General features: G+C 37.4%; 1 long non-coding RNA gene across 1 annotated transcript in view; it reads right to left on the bottom strand.

The window, feature by feature from the left end:
- Positions 1-782: 782 nt before the first annotated feature.
- The window catches only part of LOC128862777 (uncharacterized), a 101,645-nt gene continuing 83,696 nt past the window's right edge, over positions 783-18,731 (bottom strand). Inside the window, exon 3 of the long non-coding RNA XR_008454547.1 lies at positions 783-16,775. This is a non-coding gene — a long non-coding RNA (uncharacterized LOC128862777). The remainder of the gene's footprint in view (positions 16,776-18,731) is intronic.

The following is an 18,731-nucleotide window of genomic DNA, read 5'->3' as shown; positions in this document are numbered from 1 at the left end:
ATGTGTGTACTATATATCTTTGGGTGCAAGAAGAAATTTATTTGCATAGAATAAAAAGCGACTAGTAGAAGAAGAATAAGAGAAATGTTGTGAAATGTTGCTTGAGCCGCCCACTTTCAGGAGCGTCCTGCTGTCTTTACGGTTCATCGTGTCAGCGCCCGCTGGCAAGTTCTTATCGAGAAAGATAATTATAGTGTACGTATGAATGAATGTAATATACGATCTCACGCCTCGAACGCATCAAAATGCAAACTCACGGAAACAAACAGATGTAGATTTGAATGTGTGAGTAAAAAACTAAATTTGAATAAGAAGCCAAATGAAGAAAGCCAGTAAGCGCTTGTGTTAAATATGGAGTAGCAAGAGCAAACGCATACAAACATACATACATTTGCGTTTTCCTACAAAATTTGTCCATTGTTGGTGTGATTTTCTTACTTTTATCTGCTATTTCTAACTCAACTGATAAAATTAGCATACCAGCTGCAATGCCTTAGTGTGGTAAGTTAGTCAGCTTTTTGCCCCACTGCTTGAACTCTCAGTTTGCCTTTGCCACTTTCCTTTCTCATGCTCCAGTTTTAGCTTAGGCGTTTATTCTTTTTTTTACACTTCTCTGAGTGCGAAAGGTATTCGTTTTTTATGGCAACGTCACTTTTATGTTGGTACCTTTTCTTGTTGCTTTCCAGCAGTGAACAGTGTTGCTTCATCCACATTTGGTTCTACTGTTTCATCTGCCTCATTTCGCTTTAGCCACATTTAGTTATTGCCGCATTTGGCGTCAAGTTTTACGCGCCATTTGTTGAATGTTTTTTGTATGTGTGTGTTTTTTTTTTTTGTTTTTTTGTGGGAATCCATCCCATTAGCAGTGGGAGCAGTCTTTTCTTTGAAGGCAACATGTGCCTCTGAGCTTAATGCACTTTTTTTCTAGTTGCTTAAGTGCCCTTTCTGCCACTTTTAATACTAAAAGTGCATGCGAACATATTTTTTATTTATGAAGGAAAATGTATCACGGTTTTGATTTATCAAATTTTCGGAGAAATTGTAAATGAGAAATGTTCTGGAGTGGATTGTTTAGTAAGTTTACTGAAAACAATTCTCGGATTTACATAAGTACGTACCTATTTTTATTTACGTATTGAATTCGGCACCCGCTGTAGCCGAATGGGTTGGTGCGTGACTAACATTCAGAATTCAGAGAGAACGTAGGTTCGAATCTCAGTGAAAGATCAAAATGAAGAAAACGTTGTTTCTAATATCGGTCGCCCCTCAGCAGGCAATGGCAAACCCCCGAGTGTATATCTGCCATGAAAAAGCTCTTCATAAAAAAAATAGTTCGGAGTCGGCTTGAAACTGTAGGTCCCTCCATTTGTGGAACAACATCAAGACGCACACCGCAAATAGGAGGAGAAGCTCGGCCAAACACCCAAAAAGGGTTTACGCGCCAAATATATATAAAGGGTGGCGCAAAATTAATCGGGTGGCGCAAAATTAACCATTCAACTTTTTACTAAAAAAAAATTATTTTGAATGACGGAAATCTTTATTTTGACCCTTACGTGCTCCATTGCTTGTCTGTTTGTATGCTGCAGCTGTCTAGCTCACAAGTGTCAAATATGATTGCCGTAGGACGATATTTGCAAATATTATAAATCTTTCCATAATTGATTAATTTTGCGCCACCTGTTATATATTGAAGGCAAGGTGCGAGGTTACGCTTACCGCACATTAGATTATTTTTAGTACCAACGGAGCACATCTTTATCGAGAAGCATTCGGAAATAAAGCATAGTATTTGGCAAGCATTTGGAGAAAAGGCCCACCATGACTACTTTTAGAGTAGATGCAGGGTAGTCAGAACTCTTTAGACACCTGAGTTGCGAATGTCAGGTACTCTGAACGATGAGACGAAAAATATGGCACAACAACTTTTTTGAGGATCTCTGAAATGCAGCTCAATTACGATCATAAAAAATGTTCAGATCCGTCAACTCTACCCGCTGGTTCGAACATACACAACACTTTTATCAAAAAAATTTAGAAAAAAAACTAAATAAAAAAATTTTAAAAATTTTAAAAATTGTAAAAATTAGTCAACATGTTGATGTGCTATCGTTTTTTCGCTCGCTGAATCTGATATCTGCCTAACAGCTGCGTGATAACTGGGAATTTTTAAGTTCAGTTCAGTTCAGTAATCTGGGATTGTAAAGCTTACCAAGGCGATTTGGCGATGAGTAATAACAGGCCTGAAATTGACACTCCATTATTTAGAACTCTATTTTGCTTATCGAGTTTTTTTATTTTTCAATGGTTTTCTTTTTTCCTTTTCTATCAACTTTAAACCGAAATTTTAATTGGACTAACTGGCTCCGTTTTGCCAAAAATGTGCCTCTATTTGTTCACTGTTGCTCGAAATGAGCCTCCATTACATACAAAGTTAAAAGCATGCTTTCCCACGTGGCGCCCGTTGTTAATGCCCATAATTGACATTTACTGTACGTTTTTAAGAGCAAATGAATGTAAGCGCAGATGTTCACTTGAATATGCAAAACATATAAATGCAGAGAAAATGTTGAGCTCTTAGGCATTACGTTCGTATTTGCAGTTTATTGCACATGCTCTATATGTATGTGTGCGTGTATGTATATGGGCATGAATTTTTCATTCATGCGAAAGTCTAATTAATCATAATTTAGCACCTTTGTGTTTATTTACATAATTGCACGCACAGACGCATAAAAAGATACAAAATACACACAAACACTCCCAATGAGTAGCACAAATAGTTTGAGTGCATACACACATACATATGAATTCCAAGTACATATACAGGGCTTTGCAATAGAAACCTTGCAAGAAAAGAGATGTCTGGTGCAGAATTGGTGAGATTTCACCACTTGAGACTAAGATTAAGATTTCGCTCATTATGAGTGAAGCTACAACTGTTTTCAAATGCTGACACTTTCAAAGTCGAAAAGTAAACTCAATCGTGTGATGACTATGGCTTCTGATGTGGCGCTCTTATGTTGCTGATTCAATTCAAACTAGGAGATTAATTTATAATATTTTCGAAATCAATAAATCTTTGCTGTTGTACCACATCTTCATTTTAAAAAAATCTTACTTTTGCTCTAGATAAAAGGCCCTCAAGTGCATTGAACATAATTTCCTTCAGATTACTTCACGCCTCGCTTTCAAATTTATTAGATATTTACACTTCGACCTCATGACCTTTTGTGCCCCACGTCACGCTTTATAATGTGCCATTCCGTCAACCAAATTTCCCGGTACTTTTTCGAGAGTTTCTGCGCTTGTCTGATCAATTGCAACTACAATTTAATTTTTCAACTTTTAAATCGTATTTAGATGACTAAAAGCGTCTCACCAAAAGAGATCGAATCGCAAGTTCTAAGCGGAAACACTATTTTGACTTTTCGATTTTCAATTTTCAAATTTTTTTATATGCATATCTGTTTATATGTCATATATATACATTTTTTTTTCAAGCGAAAGGCAATCCATTTTGTAAATGTCCAATAATAAACTAAATTTCTAACGTAAATTTAAGGCGTATCTGTACAAGGTTATGTCAGTGGATCATCTGATTAATTCGCCTTGGGAACTCATGTGAAAAATGTGTGCTTTGTTTACATGCTTTGTAAGATTTAATCCAAATTACAAAATTTTCCCCAGGTCTAAGAGAATTCACCTGACCTAGAATCCCTCTACTGTGGTAAAATTATTCAATGTTAATTGTTAATTATCGCATGCAATCACGGATGGTTTGCACGACAAATCCAAGGCAAAAAATATTTCACATTCCGGAAGAAAACCAAATAAAGTTAATATTAGGTGTGAAGATGAGTGCTGCCTTAGCAGTTAACATAAATTAATACCGATTTATGCCCTCGCGTCTAAAAAAGTTGGTCTGAAATAAGCAAGCGATTGGATGGCGAACTTTTCTCTCTTGAATAACGATGCTCCTGGATTTACACTAAAAAAGTTTGAAGTTGCAAAAAAATGGCAGTGATTTTTGATAATTGACAATGTTGTGTAATTTCTTCAATATAAAAAAAAATTGAATTGGCTATAAAACTAAATAATGAGAATTTTTCCACATTTTTCTCATTAAAAAGATTGAAATTCTGATGAAACTCTATTAATTTTTTTTTTCATTATTATATGAGGTTTGAAAGTTGGACTCACATGACTTTTGTTATATGAGCTGTATATATAATTGCCACTTACACCCTTTTAGGGTGTTTGGCCGATCTCCTCCTCCTATTTGTGGCGTGCGTCTTGATGTTGTTCCACAAATTGAGAGACCTACAGTTTAAAGCCAACTCTGAACGGCAGATATTTTTTTTGGAGGAGCTTTTTCGTGGCAGAAATGCCGAGGGGCGACCGCTATAAAAAAATACCTTTTTATAATATTTTGGTGTTTCATGCACGGAGAATTGAGCCTCAGCATCCTCAATTGGTAGTCACTCACCAACCTACTCCGTTACGGTGGGTTAAAAGCTATACTTTTATAAAAAGTAAATGAAAATCAAAAAAATAGCAAAAACAAGTATTCAAAACTGGTCAAATAATTGATTTTAGTTTAATTTGGCAAGCGCATTTTTATTCTAATTATTTTAAAATAAATTAAAAACGAGCCGAAAAAACGGCTTACAACAAAAATGTTTAAAATTGAAATTGAATTGAATGCAGTAATCCAAGTTACGTCATGAATTAATAAAGTCGTTAGAAAAAAATAGTTTCACGGTGGAAATAGCTTTGTTTAATTTGCAATAAGACATATTAGAATAAAAAGTGCGTGTAGCGTAGTACACATAACAGAAGTGAAACTTTTAAGGCAGACAAGGAAAGAGGGAGAGACCCGAAGAAATTCACAACATTTGCAGAGAGTACAAATAGATAAAATTTACAAAAAACGGAGAAGGGTCGACCGGTGTAGGTAAACGCCGAACACAAACCGTGGCAACGACGCGCACTACTCCGAGCGTTTATCACCCGCTCAAACGCAGCAGGCACAAATTACCGCAAGGCAATACCAATAAATCCAACTCCGGAATGTATGGCTCTTTATAGTACGCACAAGCACTAGCCAGGAAATGGAAATAAGCGCCAAAAGTAGGCACCAAACACAAAAAAAAGCAAAAAAAATTCGGGCCAAAAACCACCCCAAAAAGTAGGCACCAAAAATAAATTTCCTACAAGTGTACACCAACAAGAAGCGCCAAAAAGTAGGCAGTGTTATTTCTCACTAGAAATTAGTAACCACAAGGAAAAGTGTGTCTAAGATATATTAAGGTATAGCTCTCTCTTTCCTTTTCCTCTATGTTACATCTTTTTTCTCTCGCGGAGCGAAAATGCCCAAAACGTTGCATGGCCTTGAAATTTTACGCACCATTCTCGCTCGTCCATCAATGCCCAAGAAGTTTTACTTCAAAAAAATTATGAAAAAGTTTTATACTTTGGTTTTTTTTTACGGGACCATACACCGTGAAACTAGTTGTAAGATATAGAAAACTGTTGAAAAGCGAAAAAATTATTATCTCCCGAGAGAGATGAGCACATTGACTCCATGGAAATATATATTTTTTTTTTTCAGCCAAAAAGCACTTACGTTAAATTTTCTGTTATCGTTTTTTGAAATTGAATCACTCGCACTTCAATTCTGATTTTTCATACCCTTGCACAAAAGTGAGGTTACTTCAAAATTTTACAAAATAATAGGCATTTTTTTGCTTTTTATTATTGCCAAATGTATATTTTATGTATTAAAATAGAATGAATTATTTCATATTAGTTAATTAGGAAGAAAAATTTAATCAAAACTGCAATACCATATATGGGCTCATATGCGTAAAGGGTTAGTAACATTATTATTTGGGTAAATTCTGTTAAGATAGGTTATATCACTTGGTTATATGGCTCCAAAACTCAATTAATTGTTTCCAAGATTTAATTTTATTTTAAATCAAAAATGTTTTTTTTTTTTTTTTTTTTTTTTTTTTTTTTTTTTTGTGTTGGACGCTCACAGCCGGTTTTCGTATTTGGTTGAGCTCCTTCTTAAATTTTTTTCTTAACAACTATGTTAGTTAAAGCGTATGCCAAATAATAAAAAATAATCAATAAATTTTAATCAAGCTCGCACAGTTAAGAGTAGCTGCTTGATCAAGTTTTGAATTTAAAATGTTTTACTTCACATCTTTCTCTCGCTTAAAAAACATGAAACGAAACTACCCTGTATTATTTATAACTTTGTATTATTTTAAAAATTAGTATATTTTTTATTCCTCAAAAAATTATTATTAATGCTTTTATCACACTATAAACTCGAGTTTACTTCTTTTCCGAAATTTGAACTTCTAGTTCTATCGACTCACCCTTTACATGCACAAATATGTACATATATCTTTTGACACTACTGTGTGCACCTAACCTTTGTTGAATACCTACCACAAATTCTCATAAACATCTCAGTGGCCCTTACCCTCCACCACACCTTACCTGCTTACCACAGTCAGACACCTGACGCCAACTGCTGGCCAAAACCATCCGTATGAAAGCACCTGCAACAGCAGGCTGTTGTCCTTTGCTACGGTAAGTTAATACTCTCTATTGTTATTGTTACACCCTAAAACCACGTGTACTTCCGCTTCCGTTGCTAACAACAGACGCCGGCTATAAAGTAGTAATTTAGTTACTCATTTTACTGTAGTTTAGCTCACAGAGCTCTCGCTTTACATGCATACAAGCACATACATACATACATGCACACACATATACACACATACATCTATTATTCATTCGCTTTTGTCACGCTTCGGTTTATAGTTGCTGTCATCGTTTGCTGTTGCACCAACCTTTTTTGGATATGGGGCTCTTGGCGCGAAAGTTGTCAAAGAATGGTCTCGTAAGTGGTTAGAGTTATTAAATTATGAAAAACATTCAGGCATTCTTACTTATAAAAAGTATTTTTTTATAAGAGATCATTGTCTCAATTGTATTATTACCTGGCATATTTCACGATTTTTTTTGTTATAAACGCCCCTTTTATTGTTATTACTTTCGTTTTTGTTTTATTTTTTTTTTTGTTTTTGCGTTTGGCAGGCTAATTGGGTTTACGGCTTGCCATTTTGTTGATGCGTAGTCAGGCAAACGCACACACAGATCGCATTTGTAGTTATTGCCAACGCACAATCCTACTTTATTGGCGCACTTGTGCGTTTAATTGCGTGACAATAATGTACCTGTGTAGTAAAAGTGTACGTACTCACTTGTGGCAGCCACATGCCACACGCTTGCAAAATGGTTGTTATGTAAAAAGTTCACAAGTGAGTGCACAATTTTAAGTTAGGTAAGTTTTTGATACATTCCCTGCAGGAAATTAATAGCGAATTCGATGAATCAAGTGATGCTAAATATTTTTCAATGAATTGCTTAGTTTGTATTGTATAACTTCAATAATATTGGGTGACAAAAAAAAACATTCAATGTACTTTTTCAAACCTGCATACTGATAATTTTATCAGCCGCCACGTCAGATAAAATATTTGGGTTTTATAATTGACGACCAGCTCAATTTTACGCCACATGTGGAGTATAAAGTGTGATCTGATTAGAAGTTCTTTTTCCAATATGGGTTTTTTTGACAGATCACTCATGACTACTGTCAAACTCAATACATAATATTTTCAGTATTCATTAACATTTCATCACGGAGAGACTTACGGCTCAAATCGAACAATTGTATTACGAAAACCAACGTCCTGTGAAAAGTGTTCAACGCGCGCTCAGGCCAACTTAGCGATGTTCAGCGATGAGGCCCATTTTTGGCTTAATGGCTACGTGAATAAGCACAGTAGCCGAATTTGGGCCGAAAAGAAGCCCATTCTAGAACACCCATTACATTCATTGAAAACAACTGTTTGGTGCAGCCATGCGCTGGAGTAATCATCGGTCCATAGCTCTCCAAAGAAGGGGCAGGCACCCATGTAACAGGGAATGGCGAATGCTATCGAACCGTGATGAACAACTTTTTGATGACGAAAACTGAAGCCCGTGATCTCCACAACATTTTGTTCCAACAAGACACTACAAGGCTCTACTTACCATTCATCCCGTGAAGCAATGGATTTACTGAGTAATCGTTTCAGTGAGCAATTTACCTCTCGCCCCGGAGCAATGCATTGGCCACAAAGATCGTGTGATATCACACTTCTGGACTCTTAATTGTGGCGGTAGGTAAAGTCTAAATGCTTTGTGGATAAACCAGCTTACACTGAGATATTGGAACTCAACATTACTAAAGTTATTCAGGGGATACCGACCGAAGTCATCCAACGAGTCATTCAAATATGGTGTTTACGGATGGCCGAATTACGGCGCAGTTGCGGCCAACATTTAAAATAGATTATCTTTAAAAAAAAAAATTTCACTCAAAAATAGTAAAGATTGCCCAATCAATTTGAATTTCGTTGTTTTATTTCGATTTAAAATCCGATACCTTAAAAATTGATCACACTTTATGAACGCAGCCTTGCTAATACTAATTAGCTGCTTCGAGACAAATGTAGGTTTTGAAAGCTCTTTCCAGTGCTTAGGCTTGGCAAATCGAAGAGACCTGCCGATTGACTCATTTTTATTCGTATTAATTTCTTCATGTACCATAACCTGTCAACTGTCACAGGCAAGTTTTTCGCCGACAAATTCAAGGAGGCTTTGACAAATTTATAAAATTATCAACCACAGTTGATTATCTACCAATAAATTGAATCTATTATATGACTTCCCATCTATCACGTACGAGGTATTCCCACTATTTAAATGTATGTTAAGCATTTCATATTGATTTGATATTAAATTACTTGTTATCAACATCGACATGTAGCCTCACCTATCAACACAAATTTCCATGCGAATCATCCATTCACGCAAACACTGAACGTAATCGGCTTCTGTTATTTTTCTCCCATTTTTTTTTCAAGAAGGCTCAAACATTGTTCCTGTCAATATACACTTCATCTGATCAAATAAATAGAGGGAAAGCGACATTTGGTACCCATTTTGTACTCCTAACTATATAAATTTACATTCACATGAATTCCTGTTTACGGCGCTCTCGAGATCATCGAGGTCGGGGCAAATCTTGTATATATTTCGATAACAAGTGCATCATTTTAACCAACCAAAAAAAATAAAACACTAAAATCGATAGTTTATTTTTGGATTTATGACCACGAAATGGGGCCCGAATTGCATTTTTCTTTATTTATTCGCACCTTTTTTGAATTTAATAATATGGTCTAATAACTTTTCAGGAACCCAGTGAAGGTGTGCATTTCCGTGAGAGTCATTGCTTTGAATTTTGATTTGCTAATTTGAGCTTTTTTCGCTCTCAATGCTGTTGGGGTCTTCCTGTGAATGGATTCACACTTCGTCCACCTAAGTACTGTTTGACAAATAAAACCACACAATTCTTCACATATTTCTTTGAAATAAGCTTAGCTCATTTTCAGTACTTTTAAATTTAAAAAATTTTCTGAGCTTCTTTTTGTTCAAACGTGAGAAAATTATCACGTCAAGGGAAATGTTCTGTTCACTTCGCTTGCAGCATCAAAAACAAACAAATCATGAAAGAAACACTAATGAAAAGAATCAAAGCAGGAAAATTTAAAGCTAAGCAGCGAAGCGAAGCAGCTGCTTGCGTGTGTGCAGAAATAGTGGCATTGCTGATTGAGGTGATGAAAACCACCTTATTTCTGTTTTTAGGTATTGTAGTAATAAAAAAAATGGTTACAATATTTTAAGCAAGCCTACTTTTTACAGCTGATTTTTACAATTCTCGCTGAATTTCGATTGGAACACAATTTTTAAATTCGAAAAACTGTAATTTTTTACGAAAGTAAGTATTTTTTAAGTAATAAATGCAGTTAAAACAGCGGTGAAAAAATCTTCTTGGCAACATGCGAACAGAGCGGTGAACAGAGTACCGCTTTGTTATGAAATTATTGTGAATTTTCCCTTATGTTTCATGGCAAAAATGTGTATATGATTTTTTGCAGCTATTTCAAGTGAAATGGGAACAGAGTACTTTGCTTTAGCTATAATTTTGATGTGCTAACACTTTTTTCTCCCAAATCGAAAACACAACTCTGATGCGCCTGAAGGCTACGGCTATATTGATTTGTTTGCAGAGGTGAGAGGTGCTGCTTTCGAAAGAGAAACTCGCTAAACAGCTGTGGTTTGGCGTAGCGCCAGTCTCGCTAATTAATACTCGCATCACTTATGTCCTCCTTTGAAATCAGCTGAGCCATAAACAGATAATCTATAAGCGGTCTTGAAGTTATTCGTTTATTTATCTCTCTCTATAATTTACAAAGTGGCGCGGAATTAATGATTCATTTGATTTTTGAATAATTTTTTTATGAAAATGAAAGAAAAATTACTTTTAGTGATGAAAATCTTTATTTTGACTTTGACACGCTCCATTGCTTGCCTCTTTGTGTGCTGCTGCTGTCTAGTTCACAAGTGTCGAATATGATTGCAAAAATGATAAATCTTCTAATAGGGTGATTAATTTTGCGCCACCTTGCGTAAAATACTATACTATCTATACTCTTAAAGTATTGATCAAACAATTTAAAGCTTAACCTCATTGTCAAGCTCACATTTCACACTAAAAAAAATATTTTGCTGTTTTTGTTTGTTACATTCAGTTGCGAGTTACAGGGTGTTAACAATGGAAGTCCAAAAGGAGAAAATTCGAATTCGGTACATTCTACAATTTTTCTTTGATAAAGGCGAATTGCGACTGGTGTTTATAGCGCCTAATTGCATGCAGTTTTAGTTCGCCGATTCCGTTCAGGCATTTTTGATGTTAAAGTTGCACCTCGCAATGTCGATAAAATCACAGAAAAAGCACTAGTTTACAAATTTTCAATTTCAAAAATGGTTCTCTACCAAAAAACGTTTTTTAGACTAATTTGAGGTCGCTGAAACCAAAAATGACTTTTTTTTCAAAGAACGGTTTCCGAGATATTCCCAAAAAACCTGTTTTTTGGGCAATAGTACAGTTATTACCTGCAATCTCGAAAGCAGTGCGCGCCATTTGTTTGAAGTGTATAAATTTCGAAAGGCACACACATAACCTACGTGGCAATATATAATTCGTGTCAATGGAAGTCGCAGTTTTCGCAAAACAGCTGTTGAAAGTAAAAAAAGGCATTTTTGACGTCTTTTACTAAATTATCAAAGTTTTTTAACTTTTTTCTGGAACAAAAAAATTTTTTATACCGACATAAGATAGGTTTTCTGAAAGACAATTTTGTCACCTACATTTTAAGCCTAAGTTTGTCTGAATCGACGAAAAATTGTAGAAGTTATGATCCATAAAGTCAACAGGTGTGATTTTGCAGCTTTTGACATGGCTATGTTTGAGGTCGAAAATACGCTTTTACTCTCAAACTTCTTCTTTTATGTTGCACGGAATCTTCACGAAGTTGCATGCAGCAGTAGTCGCTCGAAATGTTAGTACTCGTAGCATCGCCCAGCAGCTAAAGATCGACCACAAAGAGCTTTAAACCATTTACGCAAAGCTGGATTCAAAAAGAAGCTCAATGTTTGGGTGCAACATTAATAAACAACGAAAAACGTGATGACTCTAATTTCCATGAGCGAAGCCTTAGCCCTACGGAATGAAATCGAGCATTTTCTTAAAGAGATGGTGACTAGGGATGAGAAATGGGTCACATACGACAATATTATACGAAAACTATGGTGGTCAAACAGTGATGAAGCAGCTGAAACGTTGGTCAAGGCAGGCCTAACAGGCAGGGAGGTTCCACGGCGTATTTGGTGGGACTTGAAACAAATCATTTATTATGAGTTGCTTCTGTGTGGCCAGATACTAAATTCAGATCTCTATTGTCAACAGTTGGATCGTTTGAAGCTAGCGATTAACCTGAAACGGCCAGAATTGACCAACAGAAGAGGTGTTGTGCTCCATCAGGACAACACTCAAGCCACATTCGTCTGTAATGACTCGGGATAATGACTTGGATAATTTTAATGCGTCCACTATATAGTTCGGACCAGGCACCGAGAGATTACCGCATTTTTCTTGCATCGTAAAACTTCCTAAGTGATAAGATATTTGTATCAAGAGAATATTGTGAAAATCGATTACTAGAGTTTTTCGCCAGTTAAGACTAAGCCTTTTACAAGGGAGGCATTATGAAGCTACCTTTAAAGTGTCAGCAAATTATACAACAAAACGGTACATATTTGACAAAAATTGGGCAATCCGAAACATTTTCAATAAAGTTTTGAATTTTACGCATAAGTAATGAATTTCGGTTTCCACAAATCGATATTTTCACTTCTTGCAGAACGTATATTAGTTTAGAATTACCATCAGTCCCAGGACAGAGATTTACTCATTACAAATTTTACTCTTACATACATAAGAGTGAATTCACCCTTATCTGTGACCGACAACGGCACCGTAGATGATAACAATCGGTTCAACGTTATCAGAATGACACAGATTTATATCCAATCAAGAACAGTCAAGGCAGCAGCATTCAACAAAAATGTATGAGTAGTTTTTTATGATTTTACAACAACAACAACAATTTTGTAAATGTTAAAGGAGTTTTTTATGTTGTTACAACAACTAAAACTCACAACAAATAATTTAAGTGTTGCGATAACTCCCAAATAACTTCTAAAATACGTATTCCCCAGCCTTTAAAGGTGGACCATTTCAGGCACCCACTCGCAAATTTGTTCCTCACTCCTTTGCCAAGGGCATTTTTATATTTTATTTTCTATTTTTTTTCATTTTATTTTATCTTAAAATTTTTAGCCTGAACGGCTAATTATTTTTATGACTGCTTTTTTATGTGTTCTTTAATTTGCGTATAAAAACATTTTGATTTTTTTTTTTTTTTACTTTTTAAACTCACTTTTGCTCATAAGGCCAATACTTACCCAATTATCATATTTCGGCTTTGTTTATAGCAAAAATAATAATTTTTTATACTCCCAACGACAACCATCGGGGAGTTTCCAAAACGATCTCCCATTAAGTATTTTTTTGTATATTTATTTGCATGTTTGTAGCCTTGTGCTATGCCTTTTTTCGCGTCATGTTCACTTTTAATGTCAGCAACTCTAATTCCGGTGATTTTCATCTGCGCTGATGTTGTTACGCCTATTAATTTTATTGCTTGCATGCCTGCTGTTTTACAATGTTTTATAGCCATTATTGTTGCTTGAATTACCGTACATCCGTTCGGTCGATTCAATCGCATAAAATATTTTTCGCCATTGAGCGGTAAGGTACTTAAATTTGCACATACACTTGCACTTACAAACACAAGTACTCACTCACCTATGCTAAAATATATAAATACAAATTATTTTCACTTAAAAAAAGTATTCCACCAAAAATAGCTAAAACTTTAGCGCAATCAAAAGAAAAAACGAAACTGAGAATTATTAAAAAATCATTAAAACGTGTCCAAAGTCAGGTTAATACTCGCACAAGCATTTTTATATTGTATATTTATATGTAATATTCCTTATGTATTTGTAATAAAGTTGAAAATCCAGCTGCGGCATCATCACCATCGCAATATGTTCATGCCACTCAAACGAAACGATAGTGGGGAAGGTCAGTTTTGCCTACTTCTGTTTGTTGAGCTTGTCAAGGTCGATTCTAAAATTAAACTATTCCAATTGTCATTTCAAATGCTCATACATACAGATAACTATCGCTGCTGTAACCATCACAGGCCATAAAATTGTAAGCTAGAGATGTAGGTAATCTGGTACTAAGTAGGGACGGGAATCTTTTCATGTGGATACAAAAATAAGTCTGGTTTTTATGGCAAACGTTTGTGTTTATTTTTATCTCATCTTCGTTGGCATTAGTGCATGAAATTTTATGAAAAGAAAATGAATGGCATCACAGCAAATTTTAAATGAAACTGTCTGAAATTATTGTACCCATAGATTGCATGATTTTTTTAGAGGCAAAAATAAATGCCTCATAAAGCAAGTAAGGCAAGCTGAATTTGGTCTGGATCGAGCTTACATTTTGTAAAGTTTAATTTGAGCTGCCTGCTAATTTTTGAAATCAAAGAAACTCATAGGCAATGGATTGTAACATCAGGCGGACGGCCGGCAATGTAGTCAAAACAAATCAAAAGTGGACGTGGTTCTTATACGACCTCTATAATAATGCATGAGAGACTTCTCGGTGACAATATCAAAATATTAGCAGGTGTACGACAAGGATGTGTTCTCTCGCCACTTCTCTTTAACATCGTTTTGGACGTTGTGATGAAAAACGCCTCATCATCTGGAGGCGGTATTACCTGGGAACTGCAAGGGCGTCTAGCGGATCTTGACTATGCAGATGAATCTGTCTTCTGTCCCACTACTAGCTTGACATGGCAGCGAGGATTCTAGCAGTGCGCGAAGCAGCTGAGAATGTCGGGCTGAAGATCAATATCCAGAAAACCAAAGTCATGCGTATAAACACAGGAAATACGTAAAATTTCTTGATTGATGGTATCGATCTCGAAGGTTTACAATCTTTCAGCTATTTAGGTAGGGTTATATCGGTCTCTGGAAGTTCGAGCGATGATATCAAAAGCCGAATAAAGAAAGCTGTGGCGACATTTGGCTCTCTGCAAGCAATTTGGAACGCATCACACATTTCACGGCGCACAAAACTGCGAATTTTTAACTCCAACGCAAAGTCTACTTTACTTTATGGTTGTGAAAGGCATTACAACAAAACAAATAGATGCCTTAGGGAAATTCTCAGAACATTCTGGCCAAATATTATCTTGCCAATACTATCAGAGATCCAAAAGAGAAAATGAAACTGTATTTCCCATGTTCTACGCAGAGGAAATGGTGACTTCACAAGGGTCGCCATTGACTGGAATCTCTAAGGAAGCCGCAGACATGGAAGTCTAGCGAATACCTGGAGACAACTGCCGCAGTCAGGTTCCCGCGCCAGCCGCCTTAGCTGGAATGAAGTTAAGAGATTGGCGGAAAACAGACCCGAATGGAAGAAATTCGTTGTGGACCTATTCTCCACACTGGAACTATAGGAATTAATGATGATGGTGATAATAATTAACTCGGATCTAAATGAAATGGGGTACAATACGTGTATCAAGTTTAGCCGTTAACGACATACACATATTTACCAAGAATTGGTCGTGGCAGCACCCATTTTTTCAAAATTTTACTTTTGTCCTATTTCGTTTTTTGCTTTCATCACTTGCACCAAATTAATTAAATTTGCGCCATTTATATTAAAAATATCACTTTTTCTCCTTCGTTTCGTCATATAGCAGATGAATGTGGTTGCTGACTGATACGGCCCATTTTCAATGCCTACCCACACTGAAAAAAGGTTATATGTATACAAGGCTTCATTGAAATATATCAATTTTTGCTTGAAGTATCGGGCGCACGGACGAAAAGATGGATGAACAACAGTCACTGGCTATATACAGCAGTGGTAAGGTATGTCATGACATACGATGTCTTAGTCTGGTGGCGGTGGTTAAGCGGCACTTAGGTTAAGAGAATCTTGCAACTTAGCATCTAACAGAAGAGGTCACGCAAGAATACTAAACGAATACCCACCCCTTCCTACATCGAACGACAGACTTTTGTAGCTCAGTGGAGTTCCATTTAAACACATCGTTTACCACAACTTTCCCAACGAGAGAAGATTGGGACAATGGGGTAATGGACAATAAAAGCGGAACCAGCATCTGTACTGATGGTTCCAAGCTAAATGATCAGGTAGGCGGAGGCCTTCATTCTGAAGGAATGAATGCCAACATCTCATTTGGGTTACCGGATCACTGCAGCATATTTCAAGCTGAAATATTGTCTATAGAGATGGCCTGCTAGACGTAAATAAAAGTGTCCTCACAACAAGATACTTAAATATATATTCAGATGGTCAATCGGCCCTGAAAGCTTTAAAATCGCCTAATATTAACTCGAAGACAGTAAAAGAATGTATCGACGTTTTGACAGAACTATCACTGTACTTTATAACAAACCTGCTCTGGGTGCTGGGTCATAGAGACATACCTGTAGAAGGCAACTGCAAAGGAGATGAACTGGCGAGATTGGATACCACATTACCGATCCAACCAGACAAAGCGAACATACCTGTACCTATGCCTTTAATAACTTGCAAGATGTTTATAGATAAGCACACTATCAGTGCTGCCAACAGGCTAAGGTCTCAGTCCCTGACCTGTGCAACTAGTAGAATGACGTGGCCGGAATGGAACAAGAGCCGCACAAGCCGACTGTTGAAACTAAGCAGGAAAAACATGCGAAATTTTCTCGGAGTCCTAACAGGGCATTGTCTGATTGGTAGGCATGCCAGTAGACTGGGAACGCCCTATAACGACTATTGCAGAAGCTGTAACGACATTAAAGAAGAAGATACTATAGAACACTTTCTATGCGGGTGCATGGCTCTGGATAGAAGAAGGTTCAATATTTTAGGAAAAAGCTCCGTGAATAACTTGGCAGAAGTAGCCAATATAAAAATAACAAGTCTTGTTAGATATATCAAAGCCACAGGTTGGTTCAATGAGGACGATGTAGAGTGAGGAGAGGGGACAGCCCCGGTGGTATCACAAAGGGTCTACAGCAGGCCTAGGTGTGTCAAACGACAACCACTATACCTACCTACCTACAGTCGCTTACACCTTATTTGATGCTTACTGTTCTAAATAGCGGGTCAACTTTCACCTACCGTAAGATGGGAATAGGGTCAGTCATAGATATTACCCTGGCAAATGATTCCCTTGCTCAAAAGATCAAATGGAGGGTGAGTGAGGGCTACACGCACAGTGACCATCAAGCTATCATAATGGACATCAATGAAAGGAGGCTTAAAATTGCACCCAAGCCGACAGGTCCAAAGTGGAAGGACGCGATGCTTGATAGCGAAGCCCTAACATATATGATTGAGCAACTACAAACCCCTGCTGGTTCTGCTGAGAATAGGACGAAACTCCTAGTAGAAGGACTAAGAGAAGCTTGCGACGCCTCCATGCCCAGGCGAGTAATGCACCAACACATATACCCATGCTACTGGTGGAACGAAAATATCAAATCACTAAGATCTCAATGCCTCCGCGCTAGACGCAAGATGCAGCGCAGTAGAGGGAGACCTGACTTTGTTGAAAATGTTCAAAACCTTAGATCAGCCAGGCAGGCGCTAAAAAAAGCCATTAAAACTAGCAAGCAAGAAAGTTTCAAGAAGCTTTGTGAGGAAGCTGATATCAACCCCTGGGGCACCGCGTACCGGGTGGTATTATCCAAAGCGAAAAGCGTACACACACCCCAAATTACTTGCCCAATTAGGATGCGCAAAATTGTTACTACTCTTTTTCCTCAAAGATCCGAAAACATTTTGCCATCCTGCATACAACACGAAGCAAGCGACATCCCTCGTGTCACCGAGCAAGAACTCCAGGCGGCGTGTAATAAAATAAAGCCTAAGAAAGCTCCAGGCCCAGATGGCATACCAAATAGAGCCCTGAAATTAGCAATTTCCAAACGTCCGGACATATTTCAAGCAGTCTTCCAAACCTGCCTTAACGAAGGCACTTTCCCAAAGAGGTGGAAGAAGCAAACACTTGTGCTTTTACCCAAGGGCAACAAAAAGCCTGGCGAGCCCGAGTCTTACCGACCAATATGTCTACTAGACACAATGGGGAAAATTCTGGAGAGAATTATTTGCGACAGGCTGTCGTCTTTCGCTGAAGACAAAGGTATTCTATCCACTTACCAGTTTGGCTTCAGAAAATCCCGCTCAACAGTGGATGCTATCAAATGCGTGGTAGATTTAGCAACAGAAGCCATTGAAGGCAAGAGATGGCGCGGCGGGAAAAAAGAATATTGCGCTGTGGTAACTCTGGACGTTAGAAATGCTTTTAACACAGCTAGTTGGCAGCGTATACTAGAAACCCTCGCAAAAATAGGGTCGCCTAGTTACATAATCAAAATAATTGAGAGCTATTTCAGGGACCGTAAACTGAGGTATAGAAGTGACAAAGGCGTTGAGGAGTATATCGTATCAGCAGGGGTTCCTCAAGGATCAGTTCTGGGCCCACTGCTATGGAACCTAATGTACGACGGGGTTCTAAGACTGAATATGCCCCCCAGAACTAAAGTCATTGGATTCGCGGATGACATCGCGGTGGTAATGGTAGCAAAACATATCCACGAAATTGAGAGGATCGCAAGCGAATCAGTAAGCAGGATCAAGACTTGGCTAAGGTCTATGAAGCTGGAATTAGCTGAGCATAAGACCGATGTAGTTCTAATAAGCAGCAGGAAGATAGTAGAAACTATAAGTGTAAATGTTGGGTCTGTAACCATTACTTCAAAACCTGCTATAAAATACCTAGGAGTGATGGTCGACAGCCGTTTAAACTTCAAAACACACCTGGAGTACGCTGTAAAGAAGGCATCGAGTGTGCAGGTCTGCCTGTCGCGAATCATGCCAAACAATGGCGGACCTAGCCACAGCAAAAGAATGCTATATAGCAGGGTAGTCAGCTCGGTTCTTCTGTATGCCGCACCGATCTGGGCTGATGCACTGAACTTAAATAGCTTCACAAAAAAACTGACAGCCGTCTTTCGGCTAAGCGCTT

Source organism: Anastrepha ludens, chromosome 5 (assembly GCF_028408465.1).
Source record: "Anastrepha ludens isolate Willacy chromosome 5, idAnaLude1.1, whole genome shotgun sequence".
Taxonomy (NCBI): Eukaryota; Metazoa; Arthropoda; class Insecta; order Diptera; family Tephritidae; genus Anastrepha; species Anastrepha ludens.
This window is presented reverse-complemented; position numbering and strand designations above follow the sequence as displayed.